The sequence below is a fragment of the Equus asinus genome, chromosome 22 (genome assembly GCF_041296235.1).
Source record: "Equus asinus isolate D_3611 breed Donkey chromosome 22, EquAss-T2T_v2, whole genome shotgun sequence".
Lineage (NCBI taxonomy): Eukaryota > Metazoa > Chordata > Mammalia > Perissodactyla > Equidae > Equus > Equus asinus.
In genome coordinates this window covers 10084289-10103351 of record NC_091811.1, presented here as the reverse complement: position 1 = coordinate 10103351, position 19063 = coordinate 10084289, and the positions used below count along the sequence as shown (strand labels likewise).

General features: G+C 51.1%; 1 long non-coding RNA gene across 1 annotated transcript; it reads right to left on the bottom strand.

The window, feature by feature from the left end:
* Window positions 1–8764: 8764 nt before the first annotated feature.
* On the bottom strand, window positions 8765–18183 carry LOC139041602 (uncharacterized). Its single transcript, XR_011497060.1, has 4 exons — window positions 11985–18183; window positions 11267–11408; window positions 10790–10875; window positions 8765–9145 (listed from the first exon to the last, which is right to left on the bottom strand). It is a non-coding gene; the product is annotated as an uncharacterized lncRNA (long non-coding RNA).
* Between the last annotated feature and the right edge of the window lie 880 nt (window positions 18184–19063).

Genomic DNA, 19063 nt, shown 5'->3' with positions numbered 1-19063 from the left:
GCCCTGAGACCTGGATTCTGTTTACAGAACAATCTGAGATGAGCACTGAAAGAGGATGCAGCCTGAACCCTGAGTCCCCACAAAGACCCTGAGAGCTCAGAGTCTCAAGGAAGCACAGGGCAGAGATGCAAGGTTCCCCAAAGCGTAGGACCGCCACGGTGCACCACCCCAGGGCCAGGCCAGCACACCGTGTGCTGCGGGGACACTCTGTCACTTTCTGAGGCAGTTAGAACAGAAGCGGAGTGATCTACGATTTAATGAAAGGTTCTGGATTCTTTCCCCTGGAACTATGAACTTGGGTCCCAGTGATGAGCCTTGGAGACACAGTCAGGGATCCTGAAATCATATGTCATCTTCTGTAAAGAGCCCTCTGGGCCTTGATTCTCCTATGATGGGATACAGGTCACAGGGTCCTTCACTTGGGGGAGGTGATGCTCAGAAACAATCACTCAGGTGCACATTGCAGGTGTCGGCACAGGCCCAGCTGCAGAAGCACCAGCCCCAGGCCTGCTGTGCCCACGCTCTGCCACAAGGAGATATAGCTGCAAATTCTTTAGGTTTTCTTTAATTTCTTGCAGGAACGTTTCCTAGTTTCCAGTGTACAACACTTTCTATTTGTTCTCATATTTTCCCTCATTAATATGTATTTTTATGCTGTCATAAATGGTACTGATTTTTATTTTCAATGTTGAGTGGCTGATTGCTAGTATGTAGAACACAGTTCCATTCTGCGTGCTGTACTGTTTCCAGAAGCCCAGACTGAAACACTCAGACCAGAAGCACCTCTGAGTGTCTCCTAGATGCTGAGCTTGGTGTGACCAGATTCGCCCTACCCTCGTCTCCTCCACTGTCTCCACTGAGAGACTGTGTCTCTGATCAAGGGCTTTCTGCCTGTGAAACACGAACCAGGTGAGACACTAGCGGATCCACTCATCTGAGGAAGTCAGGTGCTGGCTGAGGAAGTGGCAACAGCAGTCACCCCCTGAGCTAGACGTGGGGGAGCCAGTGCAGGGTGGCTGCTCCAGGCCAGGAGGGTGGAGGGAGCTTTGTGTCTCACTCTCCATGGGGCTGTGACCTGAGTCAGTATTGGAGTAGCTGAGGCATGTGTCACAGTAATGTCACCCTCTTCAGGCTGCAGCCCAGAGAAATAAAATATCTGAGTCAGTGGAGGCAACTTTGGATCCAGAGAGGTGGCTGGGGAGCCTGGAACCCTGATTCTTACCTGAGTCTGACTTGAAACTCAGGAGATACTGGGGAGGGCTCCCTCCTTCTGCTGCTATGAGCTCATCCAGAAGCCCCCACCACTGAGAACACTGCTCAGGATGCAGATGAGTCTGGCTGATGTTCCCAGAGGTGCAGAGAGGGAGGACACTGAGTCAGCAAAGGCGGGGAGATGGGACCTGGAGACAGACAGACAGGAGTGATGGGGAGGGAACAGGGAGAAGATGCTGGGGTTCTGAGTCCAAGGGGCTGACATCTAGTCAGAGCTGGCTGGGTCGCTGAGGTCTGTCCCTGTTTGTGCAGTGAGAGAGGAGCAGAGGAGGAGAGAGGTCGAGGCCATGGGGACACAGCCATCCTGAGTGCCAAGCTGGGGCTGGATGGCCCAGACCTCTTCTATCTTCTCCAGAGGCCTGAAAGATGAGAAGCTGCTCACATAGACTTTCCCTTACTGGAGAATCTGCTCCATCCTGAGCATTAACTGAAGTCTGAGCTGGGCTCTGTAGACAGACTAGAGTCTGAGGGTGAGACCCAGAGTTTGCTGTGGAAGGGACCAGGCAGGAAGCAGCTGCTGGAACCCTACACAGCCCTGTGAGCAGGAGACTCTGCCCAGCCCAGACAGGACACAGCTGCAGGGTCCCCATCAGCACAGGAGGCTCCAACGCCCCAGCCCTGGGGAGTTTGTGGGATTACACAGCAGGGGGCACCCACTGTGCAGAGCCTGGGGAGATCAACAGTGCCCCCTTCTGTTCCCTAGTCAAACTTCAGTCTCTCAGCGGAAGTGATGTTGGGGGAGACTCGCCTGAAACCTGGTCACTGTCACCACAAACATTCCTGGGGCTTGCTGTGAGCGAAGTAATGGATATTATCTGATTGTCCAATTTATCAGAGAGCAAACACCTTCCCAAGTCAATAAATGATTTTAAAATCTACCACAGTCAATATTGAAGTTTAGAGAAGACTTTAAATTACACTATTAAAAAGGTAACACTTTTTCATGGTTAAGTAAGTGATACTCAAAATCACAAGGACTGAAATGCTTGAGAAATAGATATCAGGGAGCATGAACTATCTCTGGCAGCATTAAAAAATGAACTTTCCCAAGTGCATTTTGCCTTCATGATCTTCATTGTGCAATGATGATGAGCATCTGGCCTGTGAAACAGAACAGCAAATGTGCTGTGGATTCAGCTTATGTATATGAAGAAATGTTGAACATTAATTTGGTCTCTAACATCAAACTAATGCATGAGAGTAGGCCTGTTAACGCTCTGTGAGTCAGAAGAGTCTCACAGTCATGGTTGGGTCTCCGAGTCTCACTGTCGGTTGATGTATTTTGGAGCTGAACCTCCCTCCATCATCACAGGCAGAAAGGGAGAGAGGAAGGAAAGTCTTGGAGGAGTCACCCTAGAGGGATGGACACAGCCTGGGAGAACCTGGAAGGGGCACATGGAGATGAACCTCTGGATAGGAGGATGGGGGCATGGGCCTCCCTCCCAATGATGGTGTTACCGTCTCCACCTTCTCACTTGCTCTCCTGCCTCCGAGGGCTGAGCCGTTCTGAGCATAGGAGGAGGTTTTGGTTGCACTTCCCCATGGGTTTACATCACTGTGGAAACACCACGATCCACATACAGATCACAGTAATAGTTGGCATGTTTTGGTCTCGGTTCCCCATGGGTCCGGAGCACTGTGTTATTGCTGATGCTATCGTCCCATGCTGAACAGTAATAATCAGCCTCATCCTCAGGCTGGAGCCCAGAGATGGTCAGATAGGCCGTGTTGCCGGACTTGGAGCCAGAGAACCGAGCTGGGATCCCTGAGGGACGAGAACTTCTGAGCGTCACAGTTTTGGGGGCACCGTGAGAAATTTGGTACCAGCCCACATCAAATATTCCAACGTTGTTGCTATTTCCAGCACAGGAGAGGGTGACTTTCTGTCCCACAGACCCAGACACTGAGGCTTCCTGTGTCAGCCCAGACTGCGCCCAGGACCCTGGAACAGAGGAGGTAGAGACACGGAGAGTTGAGACTGGGGTTATTGCCCGCAGCATGTGCACAAAATTATGGTTAAAGAGCAGCCAAATTGTCCCCCATAATCACTTCTCCTGCTTTCCAAAGCCAGTCACCTGAGCAGTGAGTGAGGAGGGCGAGGAGGAGAGGGGTCCAGGCCATGGTGGAGACACCCAGGCTCTGCTTCGGAGCCTCAGGAGTGAGGGAACTGCAGAGTCCTCTTATCTCTTCCCTCAGGAGAGCAGAGAGGGCCCCTTCATGCAAACCACCCCCTTCCCCTGGAGTGCCTGGGCCCACATTTGGTGGAAGCTGAGTATGGGTGGGGCTGGGGAGCCTCTCCTAGGGCCCTGGGAGCTCCCAGCTGCTGGACCCCAGTGAGCACAGAGCAGATGCACAAGGCAGGGCTCCAGGCTCTGGGTTCCCAGCTGAGATCACCCCACAGACCCTCCGGACAGGCCCACAGCACCCCCTGCTGTCTCAGAGCCCAGATTCACCTGTGACTGGGATGGATACCCCAGGGCTGAGCAAGGAGAGAGAGAGACTCTGGACTCAGCCCTGCCTCGCACCCCACCCATCCTCACACAGGGGCCGGGGCTTCTCGTCCCCAGGGGGCTCCTTGCTGTGCTGCAGGTGTCACCGCATCTTTTCCTTACTTCAAAAATATGGCCTCTTCAGTATAAAGTCACCCTTCTGCCCCTTCCACCGTTAGTTAATTATGTGTTGGGGCCATGGGTGACTGACCCCTCAGAGAGACCATGTCCTGCAGCCAGTGAGCAGAGGGCAGAGGGCAGAGGGCTTTAACCCTCCTCCACACCCTCTCTGTGGGGGGCCTGAGGTGACCAGTTCCTCTCTCCCTCATCACAGGTCACTTCCAGCCATGGCAGGCCAGTCTCCATAACCTTCTTTACTTGTCCCCACCTTTACCCTCAGTGGGGCAGGGGTCCATTAATAACTACACTCAAGGAATTCTTCCAGAAGAACCTTTATTATTTAGGAGAGAGACCTGCTTCTCCTGTTGCTCGTCCACCCTGGGGAAGATGATCAGGGACATCAGTCCCCCCAGGAAGCAGCCAGGAACCCACAGCCCTGAGGGTGGACAGCAGGGTGAATGGGTCTCCCACACACGATGCGGGCTGTGCATTAGGACAGGGCTGGACCTCCGGGGAAGTGCAGAAGGGCTGAACCTGCAAGCAAACGGGTGAGGAAGGTGGCACAGATGTCCCCAGATTTCTTGTCTAAATCCTCTACTCTCAGCCCATGCATCATTTATTCCTACTCTACAGATCCTTCTGTGGCACTGCCATGTGTTAGATATTACCCTACATGCTTTATGAACATTAACAAAGTTATTTCTCCCAGTGAGCAGATCCACAAGTGTAGCTACAATGGCTTTAATAAACTTCAGTCGATTACATACATATATTTCTAGCCAAGCGCTTGCTTCTTGACCTCAGTCCTCTACACTCTATTCCTGCAAGGACTTACTGTGTCCGACTGACTGAGTCACAGAAAACATCTGCTCAACTTCTCCACCGCTGAGTCAGACTAAAAGCCAAAGGATGCCCGTGGCCTTAACAGTGTTGTTTCACTACTGTGGCACTCAAACCCGGGAGAGTGCTGAGACTTAGTAGTAGCCAGTCCAAAAGTAATTTTGAATGAAAACGTAAATGAGTCAACAAAAAAGACAAAAATGCCTCTCCCCTCCCCCACACAGGGTGAAGCATGGATAGAGACACTATGCCGGACCTCTTTTATCTGTGCTCTAATCGACTGTCCACATCCCCAGCTGTGTACATGAGTCATCCTAGAGACATCCACGCACCTCTCTCATGCATCCCAGCAACCCCCCAGCCTGCGGATCCTTCAACACAAAGACCCCCAGGGTCAGGCCCCTAGCCAAGTGGTTAAGTTTGTGCCCTCCACTTCAGCAGCACAGGGTTTCACGGGTTCAGATCCTGGGTGTGTAAATGGCTCCGCTCATCAGGCAATGCTGAGGCAGCGTCCTACATAGCACAACCAGAGGCACTCACAACTAGAATGTACAACTATGGACTGGGGGCACTTTGGTGAGAAGGAGAAAAAAAAAGTCAATATTGGCAACAGATGTTAGCTCAGGCGCCAATCTTTAAAAAAAACAGCTCTAAATTCTGATGAATCTTCTTTGCCGGTGGAGGCAGCCTCTCCAACCCCTGTGGAAACAGCCTCGTGAGGAGTCCCCTGTGATCAGCTTGGGAAGCAGGAGAAGCCTTGGGCCAGATTTCCAGAGCACTCTGTGATACGCAGGTCCCACCCAAAGGTGCACAGCAGCATCCCTGTGCCCCTTTCTGGGGCATCCACCAAGGTCAGTGATGAGGGGAAATCTTTCCAGTGAGCAGGACTTCCAGCAGCACTCCTGGCTGCTCACTTTGCTTGGAATAGGAAATGTGATCCGTGAGTGGGATCACGCACTGACACATGGGCTGTGGACAACTGCTTGGCCTGATGGTCAGGTCCCTGGAAGCAATACCGTTGGAAAACTGCTGACCAAGAAAATGCAGACAGGTCTCTCTGAATGGGCAAAAAATGCGCAGAGATTTGTATCACATGTGAATGCTCCCCAAAGGGTGACCTTGGCACAGGAGGATTTTAATCAAATGGATGGCCTGTTTGTGGATACCAATCAGCCTCTTCCCCAGCAGCCCTGGCATCACCCAATGAGCTACGAGCAAAGGGGTCCTGGTGGCAGGGATGGACGCGGTGGCAGGGAAGGACGTGGTGGCAGGGATGAACGCGGTGCCAGGGATGGACATTTTGCATGGGCTCAGCATCATGGACTTCCACTCACAGAGACTGATTTGGCTCCGGCCACTGCTGGGCACCCACTCTGCTGGCAGCGGAGACCCACACTGAGTGACTCACACAGCAAGCATCGCCACAGCCATCAGTCAGCTGCCTGGGGTCAGGGTAATGACACTGGACTGCATCCAACATGGAAGAGGTAGTGTGCTGTTCTACCTGAACAGACACTCACTGTGAATATGGACTTGGCTTCCCTGAATACAACATTTCTGCGAAAACTACCGTTAGTGAGCTCAGAATCTCTTTCCCACAGTTATGGTTTCCACATAGCCTTGCTTCTGATCAAGGAACTCAGTTCATAGCAAATGATGTGAGACAATGGGCCCATGCTCATGGAATTCACTTGGCTTATCATTTTTAACTGTCTATTCACTTGTCCATTCACTTGTCCATCCTGAAGCAGCTGGCTTGGCAGAATGGTGCAGTGGCCTTTTGAATTCCCAGTACAGTGTTTGCGAGGGGACGATCCCTTGTAGGGCTGGGGCATGGCTTTTCAGGAGGCTTTAAATGCACTGAATCGTTAATTGACATGTGATGCCCTCTCTCCCACATCCGGTATTCAGAGTTCCAGGAATCAAGGAGTGGAAATGGCAATGACATAACTATTACCCCTAGTGACCCACTAGCCAAGTGTTTAACCTCTGTCCCCTTGACCTTATGTTCTGTTGGCCTAAAGCTCTTAGTTCCAAAGGGATATATGCTGCCACCAGGAGACACAACGATGATCTCATTGAACTGGAAGTTAAGACTGACAACTAGCCACTGTGGGCTCCTCGTGCCTCTAAATCAACAGGATAAGAAGGAAATCACTGTGCTGGATGGGGTGACTTCTCCTGACTGCCTTACCAAGGAGAAATTAGACCATTATTTCACAGTGAGGTAAGGAAGAGGGTGTCTATAACACAGAAGACCCCTTAGGGTGTCTCCTACAATTGCCATGCCCTGGGATTAATGTCACTGGAAAATGACAACAACTCAATTCAGGCAGGTCTACTGATTGTCCGTACCTTTCAGGAATGAAGGATTGGGCCATCGCAGTGACATCTAGGAGGTCACACTGTCTGACCTGGAGCCAGAGAATCTCTCAGAGACCCCTGACAGCAAGCTGTTACTCCTGTGGATCAGGAGTTTGGGGACATGGCCCAGGAGCTGCTGCAGCCATGCTGCTCTCTGTTGGCCAACACTGTTGCTGTTTACCATGCAGGTGAGTGTGCCTGTCTATCCCAGGGACTTGGGCCCTGAGGGTGGCTGAGTCAGTCCCATCTGGACCCAGAATCAATAGCGGGAGACACAGGGAGAACAGTGAGCTGAGTGAGTGAGGGGGAAGCAGAGGTGAGCTGAGGCTCCCCAGAGTCTTGCACTCAGGAGAGGCCCCCAGCACCTGTGCAAAGTGAGGAGGCAGATGGGGAAAGGGGCCCAATGCACCATGCAGGTGCTCAAGAGCTCCCCTCCCAAGACCCCTTCAGGGACTCTTGGGTCCCCCATATCTCTTTCATTATCTAAAAGACCCAACAGGGGAGGAGTTCCTACATTCAAATGTGTGTGGGTCCCTGACCCCCTGTAGCACCCCTCAGCTCTAGGCACAGTCTCTGTTGCCTGGAGGAAGAGGAGGAGGAAGAGAATTGCACCCTCCCAGGCCCCAGGTGGTGAGAGAGCCTGGCCCTTCATGGCCCAGGGTCCCGGAGGTCCTGACTGCTGCAGTCTCATCACAGCACAGCTCAGTGAACTCACTGCTCACTTCCCTCTGGCCTGCGAGACTTTCCCAGGTGGCAGGGCCAGGCAGACTCACCTCTGAGATAGCCCCACGGTGCCCCCTGCTGGCCACATGTCCTTGCAACCTGAGTGTCCTGCAGGTCTGCACTCGATGGTGCAGTTGCTTCGGGAAAATTCCTTGCAGGTATTCAAACAGTGACACCAAGAGTTACCATGTGACCCAGCAATTCCACTCCTGGGTACAGACCCAAAAGAAATGAAAGCAGATCTCCACACAAAACCTTGTACGTGAATGCTCATAGCAGACAAATACATAATAGCCAAAAAGTGGACACAACCCAAATGTCCATCAGCTGAGGAATAAACAGACTGTGCTGCAGCCACACGATGGAATGCCATTCAGCATCGAAAAGAAATGGAGGGCTCACACATGCAGCAACATGGGTGGACCCTGAAGCCGTCATGCTGAGTGAAAGAAGCCAGACTCAAAAGGCCACACATCGTATGATTCCATTTATAGGCAATGTTCAAAATAGGCCAATCCACAGAAACAGAATATGAATTTCTGTTTGCCTAGGCCTGAGGGCTTAGCAGAAATGGGACTGTCTCCAAACGAGTAGAGTGTTTCTTCTGGAGCAGTGATGGAAAGCTTCCAAAATCGATTGTGGTGACATTGCACAATTCTGTGAGAATATTAAAAACACTGATTTACACACCTTAAAGTGTGACTCGTATTACATGTGAACTATATCTCACTGACGCTGTAATGATGACTAAAGACTGCACGGTGAATCAGCAACACAGAAAACATCCCCCAGAAGGGAGGACAGAGTCTCGTTCACTCACTTTAAAGGGTCCCAACCAGGGCAATGAAAACACAGAGGAATTCCAGTAGCGAATGTTCTAGGTACTAGGACATCCTGAAACATCCATGAGGATTTCTATGTTTTAATTTTTTTAAAAAAGGCACCTAAAGTTTAAAAAAACATATTCACAAGTGTCATAAAAGAATCATTGTAGCTCAGGGGGAGGAGAACACAGGGAACCATCAAATGGAAAAGAAGTGGAAGAGTTCGGATCATGTGGATCTGCACCCCGAACATGAATGTGGACCCGCGTTTATTACTGCTCCACCCCAGAGAGATGTCAAACAGCCCAATTAATGAGATCTCTTTCAAAAGCATCAGTTTATGACAAAACAAAATATTAGGAAATAAATATTTTGCAATCATGAATTGAATCTTCCAGATTCCAAGATTTATAACTAAAAACTCCTGAAGGTTCCATTTCATAGGCATTGAAGTGACTTTCCTCCTCGTCGTTGTAGTGGATTCCAGAAGTGACAGATGCCTTCAGGATCAAACTGAAAAGAGTCCAACAGTGTGTGTAAAAGGCTGTTCTCGAAGCTGAGTCTGACCCTAAACTCTATATAAGATCAGAGACATGAACAAAGAGCAGCACAACCAGCAGGCAGAGCAACAAGGAACTGTAGAAAATTCAGCTCTGTGTGCCGGGATATTTCAGGGCACGTGTCTATTAAAATTCATCAGGCTTTAACGCACCTTTCACGGTTAAACAAAAACAAATACAAAGACATTCTGGATTTGTCCAGGCGTGTGCCTGTTCCTGATACCAGCCTTTGGTGTCCCTTCAGTTCACATGACTATCACCGATCACAGTATGCACCCCTGGGTGAAGACACCGCTCACCAGGGCCAAGGTGACTGAGGCACTGGTGCCATGGAAGTCTGGGCTACTTAGCCAGGGGACACCTCCTACCTCCGCCTCCTCCACTTCTGTCCTGGGCAGTCAGGAGAACCCCACCCCACCCTAGGGGCTCTCAGATGGCTGTCATGACGTGGTCAAGGTTTTAATGACATTGTGGGCATAGGGTTGCCAGGTAATGAATGCACAATGAAGCTGCCCTCTATCTGTATTATGATCATATCAAGGGACATTACTCACACTAAAAAGGAAAGACATTGTTTATAGAATAAAGGACAGACTATCCTAGGACAGACCATTTGCCAAGCTTCCCCTGACGTGTGTGTACATAACACATAAATCGCATTCACCCACCTTTCTAAGGGGTTTCCTCATCTCTAAATGCAGATGATGATAAACCTCCCTCCCAGGGGTGTGGCGAGAAGGAAGCACAGGGAAAGTGTGGATCCAGCCCCAGAACAGAGTGAGAGGGAAGACATGTCAGCTGCTGGATTCTCACACACGCCTCCTCCTGGCCTTGATCTGCTCACTGCCCTCCATCAGGGAAGACTGCACAGGCCAGCCTGGAGAACCAGACCCAGGTGAGAACACCAGGTCACAAGGAAGAGGCCTGGCCCTGAGTCTGCCACCAGGGGCCCCACAGCTTCATTTGTACAAGACAGCTCTGGTCCACTCTGCACACCCACCTGAGCGCTGACCTGCTTTATACCAAGCACAGCACTGGGGGCCACGGTCGGGAGCAAGACAGCTCCTGCCCCCCAGGAACGTCAGACCCAGGGAAAGGAGAACCAATGACGGCCTCGGGTAACCAGTGGTCACTGATCTAGTGCTTCTCGTGGAGGTTTAAACAGAAACATAAAGAAGCAAGCCATTTGAAAGACAGTCTACAGAAATTGGAAAAAAAATGAAATCATCTAGCTAAATGAGCATGGAGGTATTATCCGCTTGTCAAAATCTTGGCAGGATGCTCATGAGCTGTGCAGGCTGCTGGCTGAGAGGGTAGTAGAGGCAGCGGAACAAACCACCCTGTGCGGGAACCAAGCGCACTGGCGGGAAATCTCCACCAAGAGCAGGGTTGTCATCACCGCTCCCCCAGATTACCTGTTGCACAATCTGACCCTCACCCAACATCCCCCCTGAGGGTCATTTTCATTGATGGAGACTCACGCGAGCACCATGTGCTTCCAGCTCTGGAAAGCAAGGGGTCAACTGACCCACACATATCAGGACCTGGCCTTGGTCCTGCTACCCTGCAGGTGCCCCAGTGCCAACAGTGAGCCTACCTGGATCTGCCTGAAGTCCACGGTGATGGTAGCAGCAGAGGTGAAACCTTTAATGATGGCACAGGAGACGAAGTCCAGCAGGAACCCTGGCAGCCAAGAGGGAATACTGTGTTGGTCAGAGCTCTGCCTGGTCCCAGAGGACATGGGTGGACATGGTGGGGAAAGGCAGTGTGGATGAGACTGAGGCTGAGGACTGGAATGACATGCCCTGTTTGGGCTGGTTGGAGAGCAGGAAAGGGAGGCTGGGGTCTGAGGCTCTGGGAGCTTCTCCAAGTGTCCTGGCCTCTCAGCAGAATAGGGGAGGGCTGAGGGGTGAGGGTCCCCCTGCCCCTACTACACGCCCACAGGGATAGCCCTTGGAATGCAAAGAAGGAAATGCTGAGGGCAGGGCCATCCTCAGGAGGCAGGGGCCTCAGTACTCTGGGAAGAGCAGAACCACACCTCCCCCACCATGGAATGAAGGCCTGAGAGTCTTACCCAAGCGCAGGGACCCCATGGCTAACTGCATGCAGCCCACAGGAAAGCCAGCAGCACAGCACAGGTGGGCTCAGGGTAACATGCCAGAAGGTGACCAGGAAGAACTACACGAAGCACCCATGAAGGCAGAGTAGAAGCCACACTGTTGGGGAGAGAGTGATGAGCACCCAGGAGGCACTCGGCACACCCATGGTGCCCCTGGTGTAGACATCTGAGCACAGGGGTCTGCGGTGTCCACTGTGTACTTGGGGCACACGAGCGCACACAGGCAGGGTAACCACTCACCCTCGATCATCCATGAGTGTGACCTGCTGTGATGAGGGGACCTCTTTTCTACCTGCACCCAAGTGGGGCCACAGGTACCACCTGTGGGAGCACAAAGACCTGCGTGTTTCTGTGTGAGTCTGCGAGTCTGAGAAATAATGCTTAAAGCTACAGTGAGTCATCCTGCTGGCCCCATCACACAACCCAGAACTGCCCTGATACCTGTGTGTGACAAGTGTGACAAGAGAAGTTATAAGGGTGCGCGTCTCCCCAAAGGCAGTCACATGCTCTAGACTGTAAACCAAGGCTTCTTGGTTCCCATGGGGCTGGAGCCCTGGGTGCCCTGCTGTCTGGAGGGGATACTGTGCATTTCTACTCTGCTTCTGGGCAGGTGATGAGGCCTAGTGTGGGGTCAGGGCGGGGATGTGGCCAGCAGCAGGGGCAGACATCTCACCTGGGGCAGGAGTCAGGTCACCTCAGCACAGGCCAGCGCGTGGGGAATGACCTTGAGCCCCACTGAAAGTCCAGTGATGAAGTCCATCTTCAGAGTCCAACAGCCAGGCCAGGATGGGCAGCCTCCTCTGCATGGCCGCAGGGGGGCAGCAGTGGTCTTGCAGGGCCATGCTGGAGCCTGAGGGCCTGGCCTCACTCAGCGTGGGATGGAGCAGGGGCAACACAGACCAGCAGTGTCTGGGCCTCAGAGGACCCAGCAATAGGGCGGGGATCCAGGGCATCAGGGGAGGCACAATCTGTCTCTCCTCCAGGGGGTCTGAGCTAGATGGCCTACATCCCACCTCCTTGCTGGTCTGAGACAGGAAGCCAGAAACCTGTGCAGAGGGGGCCTCCACCAAAGATGGAGTGTCCCCACACCCCTGCCCCGAATCCCAGAACCCCACTTGCCCAAACCCTAGCTGGTGAACAGTTTCTCAATAAGAATCCTAAACACTCAGTTTTTCCTCCAAGGAAAATCTGCTTGCTGCTTTTTTTTTCCTCCCCAGGGAATTTAAGGAGGCACAGTGCAGAGAGAAGCAGGGTCCAGGGGGCTCCCTCCTCTGGCTGGTGTGGGTGGGAGGACTGGAGGCCCTGAGGGCCCGAGGCTTTGCAAAGGCCAGCCATGGAGACTTCCACCCACTAAGGGGACTGCAGCGCTGGAGGGGCTGTCTTCCATTGAGGCCTTGCCTTACCCCCGCCCCCACCTGTGGCATTGGCATCCTAGGGGGCCCCAGGGGTTCTAGTTGGTTCTGGGAAGCTCAAGGCCCCTTGATTAACTCAGAGTGCACAGCATCCATAGGATCCTGGCACCACCTGCCCAGAGTTGGCCCCAGACTGCCCCTCATCCCCGCCCCTGTGAGGCTGCTCTGGGCACAACATGGCCCCCACCCCGAAGCCACTTACGGCGAGTCTAAGGGTGGGACACCACGCTGCCTAAGTGTCTATGGCCTGCGGGCTCCACCAAGTTCGGGGGAGGCGGCAACCTGGGTTGGGACGCAGTGGGTGGGGAGCGGGGTCCACGTGCAAGGCGCCCGCATCCTTGGCCCCTGCGCCGGGCCCCGCATAGGCCTCCCCACGCGGACCCGCTTTTCTCCCGGGAGCTCACCTACCCTTCCCTGGGCCCAACGCCACCCACTGCCGCCGCGGACTCACCAGGAACCGCAGCAGCTGAGGGTCTCCTAACATCACCACATCAGGGTCCACGGGAAGCGCAGTGGTTGAGCGAGGGGCGGGGCCAGGGCGCCTGGGGGCGGGGCCTGACGCGCACGTGTACTCGGGAGGGGCCAGAGCCCCGGGTGCGGGCCTGCGAGGCGCTGTCGGACCCTGAGCTCTGCCGTGCGCATCGGGCGCCTAGCCGGAAAGTGCTGCTGGTCCTCGGTGAGTGCGTCCCCCGCAGGCCCGCTGACGGCCTGAGCGCTGCCTTCCACCGCCGCCTGTTGTTCCGCCAGAAGTGGCCTCTCGTCCCTTTACACCAGCGGTTAGTGCTGACCCGAGCGTGCCCTGCAGCCCCACTGCCTTTCCCTCCCCATCTCCCCTCTCTGCTTCTCGGACTTCGTGGTCGGCTCCTTGGAGAGGGAGGCAGGGGCGGCCTCGCCCACCGCGGGGTGTGCAGGGGTGGGCACCAGCATTCAGCCCCCAACTCCTGCCCTCTGCTCTGACCCTGCTCTCCCACAAGTGCCAAGAGCAACCAGAGCTAACCCTGCGGGCCCCCAGCTCAGAAGGCTGGGCGGCTTTCCACAACTCAGGGACCCACAGATCCTGAAGGAGATGCCATAGGAGGGGCTAGTGCCCCAGTCCCCAGAGACCAGCCGGGGTGCCCTGGGGCTCTCATCTGCTCCCCAGTCCTTTTTTCAGACTCCGGAGCGCTGTACTTCAGCTCTCCTTCTCCTGGCTGAAAGGTGCAGCCCCTGACAATGCATCCCCTGGCGGAAACCCCTGGGATGTTTCCAGAGCCCTGCCGTTCAGGAGATTGGCTGCTGATGGGGATGTTTCCAGGGGCAGCAGGGCCCCAAGTGGTGGTGGTAGCAGAGGCAGCGGCAGGTTCAGCCTTAGGAGAAAGGAGGGCCACTGCACGGGGGTGTGCCAGGACCCGCGGTTGCAGGCTGTCTGGTCTGTCTGTCCCAGGAGCCTGTCCCCGTGGCATCTGCACAAATACAATTGTCAAGCCCGAATGCAAGGACACGAACTGTGGTACTCAGGCAGAAAACTCGAACCAAGAAATTCCTGCAAAATAAAAGTGGATACTGGGCATTGCAATAAATCATATCGGGGAGAATTGAAGAGTGTTAGAATTATTCAAAAGATTTAATATCTCTGGTTTCACAACTGCTGCAATGTTGCAAAGTAAATATCCACAAACAGAAATAGTAAAGAAAATTAAAAGATCATTGCAGTCAGCAGAAAACACTTTTTTCACATGAACCTTCAGAAGAACCACGTGTTAATAAGAAAGACAAGTATAAAATTAATATTCCATGTAACCAAAGACACAATGGTAGATGAATAAAAAGGCATTTTGAATTATATGCAAATGCAGAGCACGCTTTCAGTTATTTATACACCCTCCATAAGTTATGGGAAATGTCAGAGGAAACATTGAAATGCCAAAGTATAAATTTACATTTAAAATTAAATTCAGATGGCATGAAATTGATTTGTTTGAAGGGTTAAATCTTCTTAGAAAAATTTTTCCACAAGGATCATCAGCTCTAGGTGTAATAAAATTTGTATTTTGAAATAATTTATCAGAAATCCCTTCAATGTTGTCATAGCCTATAAAACACTCTTCATGGCTCCACGAGTGTTTATACCAACACAGACTCTTCTCCTCAGCATAAGTGAACGTGATCTGCAATCTTGCATCTGCCAAAAATAACAGATACCTCTTTCAACTGTATCAATTTAAAATAAAAGTTACTAACTTTATATATTTTCATGACATAATAAAGGAATTTGCATAAGTGAGACAAAAATCTTATGATCTGTTTCAACATATTGAGAAAGTGTCATGTACTGTATATGTTATATAAAGTAAGACTGATAAGATTGCCTTGTAATGTGTAAATTTATGTTATTCATGTCTTTTTCAGTCCTGTTATGTTTTATAAGTAATAAGATATTTTAAAGGAAAATGCTTCCTATTTTGGTACCTTTAACTGCGTATTTCCCCCTGCTTCCTGCATAAGGGGTTCTGAATGTTCATTTTTCAATGGGCCCCACAAAATATGCAGTCAGCCCTACAGCTGTGTGAAAGGTTTCCAGCCCCCCTGCATGACAGCTCTAGTGAGGGGACAAGGCATGTAGCCAGCAGAGGGGCCTTGGGTCCAGCTACACACAGCGACACAGGTTGAGACTGTTCACACTATTTAGAAGGACTTTAATCAGAGTAGGATTCAAACTGAGTCTCTTGGCCAGTACAAAGTTGTGTTTTGGGCCATGATTTTAAAGCATAAATACTAACTAAAAGCTGAACATTGTCTTCTTAAGAGCTCAGAATCATAGTCCTTGTGATGAGGATTTTTAGGCTGCTTAATTTTAAAACAGTTTATGTTCAGGATTTTTAGGCTGGTTACTTTTAAAACTACAGATAAGAAGCAGGCTCCGAGGAGTGGAATTTGTTTGCCCTTTGATCAGAGACAATTGCATTTGTGAAGGAAATCTCCATGCCTCCCTCTCTGCGCCAGGAGGAAGGGGGGATGGCTTTATCTCTGGAAACTCTTAATGGGGAAGGCAAGAACTTAAGTTGTTTACTGTCTGGCAACCTCATGTAACTAACCCCCCACCCCAAAATCCTCCTTTGTCTTTAGCTGAAGATAATATTTGAGCGGTGACTTCTGCCATTTACTCAATCCGGTTTGATTCTTATCTAAAAGTTGTGGGACCGCCCCATGGCCGGACCCTACCGGCACTGGTACCATTTTAACTTTTTTTCCTTTGTCTGGTAAAGAGATGACTCACATACCTATGCCTTAAATTTAGCCCTAACCCTCAACTCCGGGCAGCAGCAGGAGCTCTGACTGCCCGTGGGTCCTGTCCCCACGCACCAGCTCTGCCTGCCCATGGGTCCTGTCCCCATGCCAGCGGGGGCAGCAGCAGCGGCTCTGCCTGCCCATGGGCTCTGTCCCCATGCCAGCGGGGGCAGCAGAAGCGGCGGCAGCAGAAGCTCTGACTGCCCATGGGTCCTGTCCCCAGGCTATTCCACACTATTCTCTAAATAAAAGAGCACTACTGCCAGATCTTGAGAGTCTAAGAAATCTTTCTTTCGACTCCTCGGGTCACCAACCCCGCATCATTTTGTTTACAACTAGGGCTGCCTGATAAAATAGAAGACCTCTAGTCAAACTTAATTTCAGATGAACAACAAATAATTTTTAGTATAACTAGGTCCTAAATGTTACATGGGACGTATTTTTTATTTCCTATATCTGGCAACCCAATTAATAGCACTATCATCATTAGTCCATACATTGCCTTAATTAACTTAATAATTAATCTGATATTCGTGTTTTAGCTGCAGGAATTTTTAGTAACTATCCTCTTAAGAAACCTTGTGGCAACTCTGAGGCACTGAGAACTTATTTTAGATACTGAGAAGTGACTGATTCTCGATCCTGTTAATCAAATTGTGATTGACCCAGGGTATCAGCATCAACCTCGTGCTTGTTAGAAAAGAATCTCAGGTCCCACCTAGACCTACTGAATTCAGAATCTGCATTTTAACAAAATCCCTATGTGATTCATATGCACATTAATATTTTAGGAGCACTGATTTAGAAAGCTGTGCTTTGGGAAAATTCCCAGGGCATATGCAGGGTGGACTGAAGGGGAACTGACTGCAAGTATAGAAACCCCTTACAAGAATATTTTAAAAGTTCAGGCATTGCTTCAAGATCTGAATTCTGGTGCAGGCGGCAGGAATGAAAAGAAAGAAACTGAAATGAGAAACACTCTAATGGAAAAAAAATCAATGGGACTTGGTAACAGACCAGATGGAGGAGAGAAAGGAAAGATGTCAGAATCCGAATGTAAATCAAGTAGAAGCATCAAAGTGTTTCTAGTCTTCTTGGCAGGGGTTCTCAACCTTAGCTGCATTGTGATCACCATGAGCTTTAAAATACTCATGCCTGGGTCCCAACCCCAGAGACTCTGATTTAAGGTGAAGCCTGGGCATTAGAATTTCAGACTACTTCCCATGTGATTCTACTGTGCAGCCAAGGTAAAGAAACACCTGACAAATAAAAATGGCAAGCAATAGGATATATTGGAGTATATGAGGAAGCCATTTGGTATAAACCTAATTCGGCCTGACTTTTTTTTTTTTTCAAAAGGGCCTGACTGTGGCTATTGAGCACGCATTGCATATCTACTTAGACATTTCCTATGGCCAGAACAAAGGCCCTTGAGATAAAGGTGCAACTTTCCCCCACATTAGCATTTCCTTAGGGATAAGCATTTTTCCTTAGGCTAGGAACTGATTGCTGCACTCACCTCCCAGCTCACCTGTGACCACCCAGCTGGAGACAACAGACTGCCACCCTGCTGTGTTCACAGAGACAGAAGACCTACCTGCTATTTCCATCAATCGCTGTGGCGACAGAGCAGTCTCGCGACTATTGTAAAAGGGACATTTCAATCCTATGTGAAACATCCTCTTTGAGGGTGTATAACCACCCTTATACCCCCACTTCTTTGGAGTGCTCTGTTCCTTTGTGGAAAGACTCTCCCGGGTTATAATCCTCAGATTTAAGCTCAGAATAAACTCACCCAAATTTTCATTTATAGATTGGTTATGGATTATTTTTGTCGACACCACCTATGCTGGTGGAGGGCTGTGACGCTGAGACGACACTCTGCCCCCGAGCCTGGAGGAGTCACAGCACAGGAGGAGCACAACTCGAAAAGCAAATGAAAGCCCAGCAGCGAAGAGCTCCACTGACCACCCACTGCACGTGTTTGTCAAGTAACTTAAACTCCCCAAGCCTCAGTTTCCTCACCTGTAAATTGGAGGTGAGAGCAGGACATACCACTCAGGGACGCCATGATTCACATAAACTCTTCCAAGAGTGTCCACACTAGAGTACACCCCTAGGAAACTGGGCCCTTCAAGGGTTCAGAGTGGAGAGACAGTGTATTTCCAGCATCCACAGTCACATGGCTGGTGAGAGAAGTCAGAAAGCCTTCATGGATGCCTGAGCCTTCAGCTGAGTCATTTCCTGGCTCTGGGACTCAGTCTCCTCATGTTTTCGGTGAGGAAGTTGGACTCGAGTTGATCCCACCCAGCTCTTGCTTCCTGTTTGATTTGGGCCAAGAAAAATGAGCCAGATTTGGACTTGCAGAGATAAAGGAAGTAAGGACGTCCCCAGTGGGGACTGGAAGAGAGTGTTCTTTAATGAGGAAAATCACCTTTTCTGAGCACTATCCATAGAACTTCTAATTCAGCAATTGCTTCCAGGGGACCTACTGTGTTCAAAATACTTAACAGCCAGGCTTGGCGTCACACTGACCTACAGGAGTGGATGCTGGCCAAGGGGCTTGGGCAGGGTCCAGAGGCCCCTCTGGGCCAGCATTACCTAAGAGTGGATTTTGGAGAAGTTCTGGGGAGGAGCAGGTATAGGTTGGACGATAAGCAGGGGTGGTCCTTTGGCAGCTCAGGGTAACAGTTGCCAATCAACATGGAGGAATTCCAACGGCCCCTCCTATGGGTCAGAGTTGAAGAAGATCCAGCCCCTGTCCTCAAGGGACTCTGAAGGAAGTAATGCTCCCATGAGCTGGTAAGTTCAGCAGTGGGAATTGTGACCAGGCCCAGTGGAGCCAGCCAGCCCTCAGGAGACAGGGGTCAGCTCTCTCGAAGCTGTCAAGGAAGCGGGATCTGACACGTTCTTCACCTCCAGGTCCACTCCTGACCTAAACACAGTCACTGCTATGATCTGGGGGAAAGGGACAGAAATTTCCCTCTGTGTGGAGCCAAGTGGCAGACTGAGGGTGAGGTCTAGCCTCACAAACACAAATGCAGGATGGCAAATGAAGGCAAGGCCAAGGGTG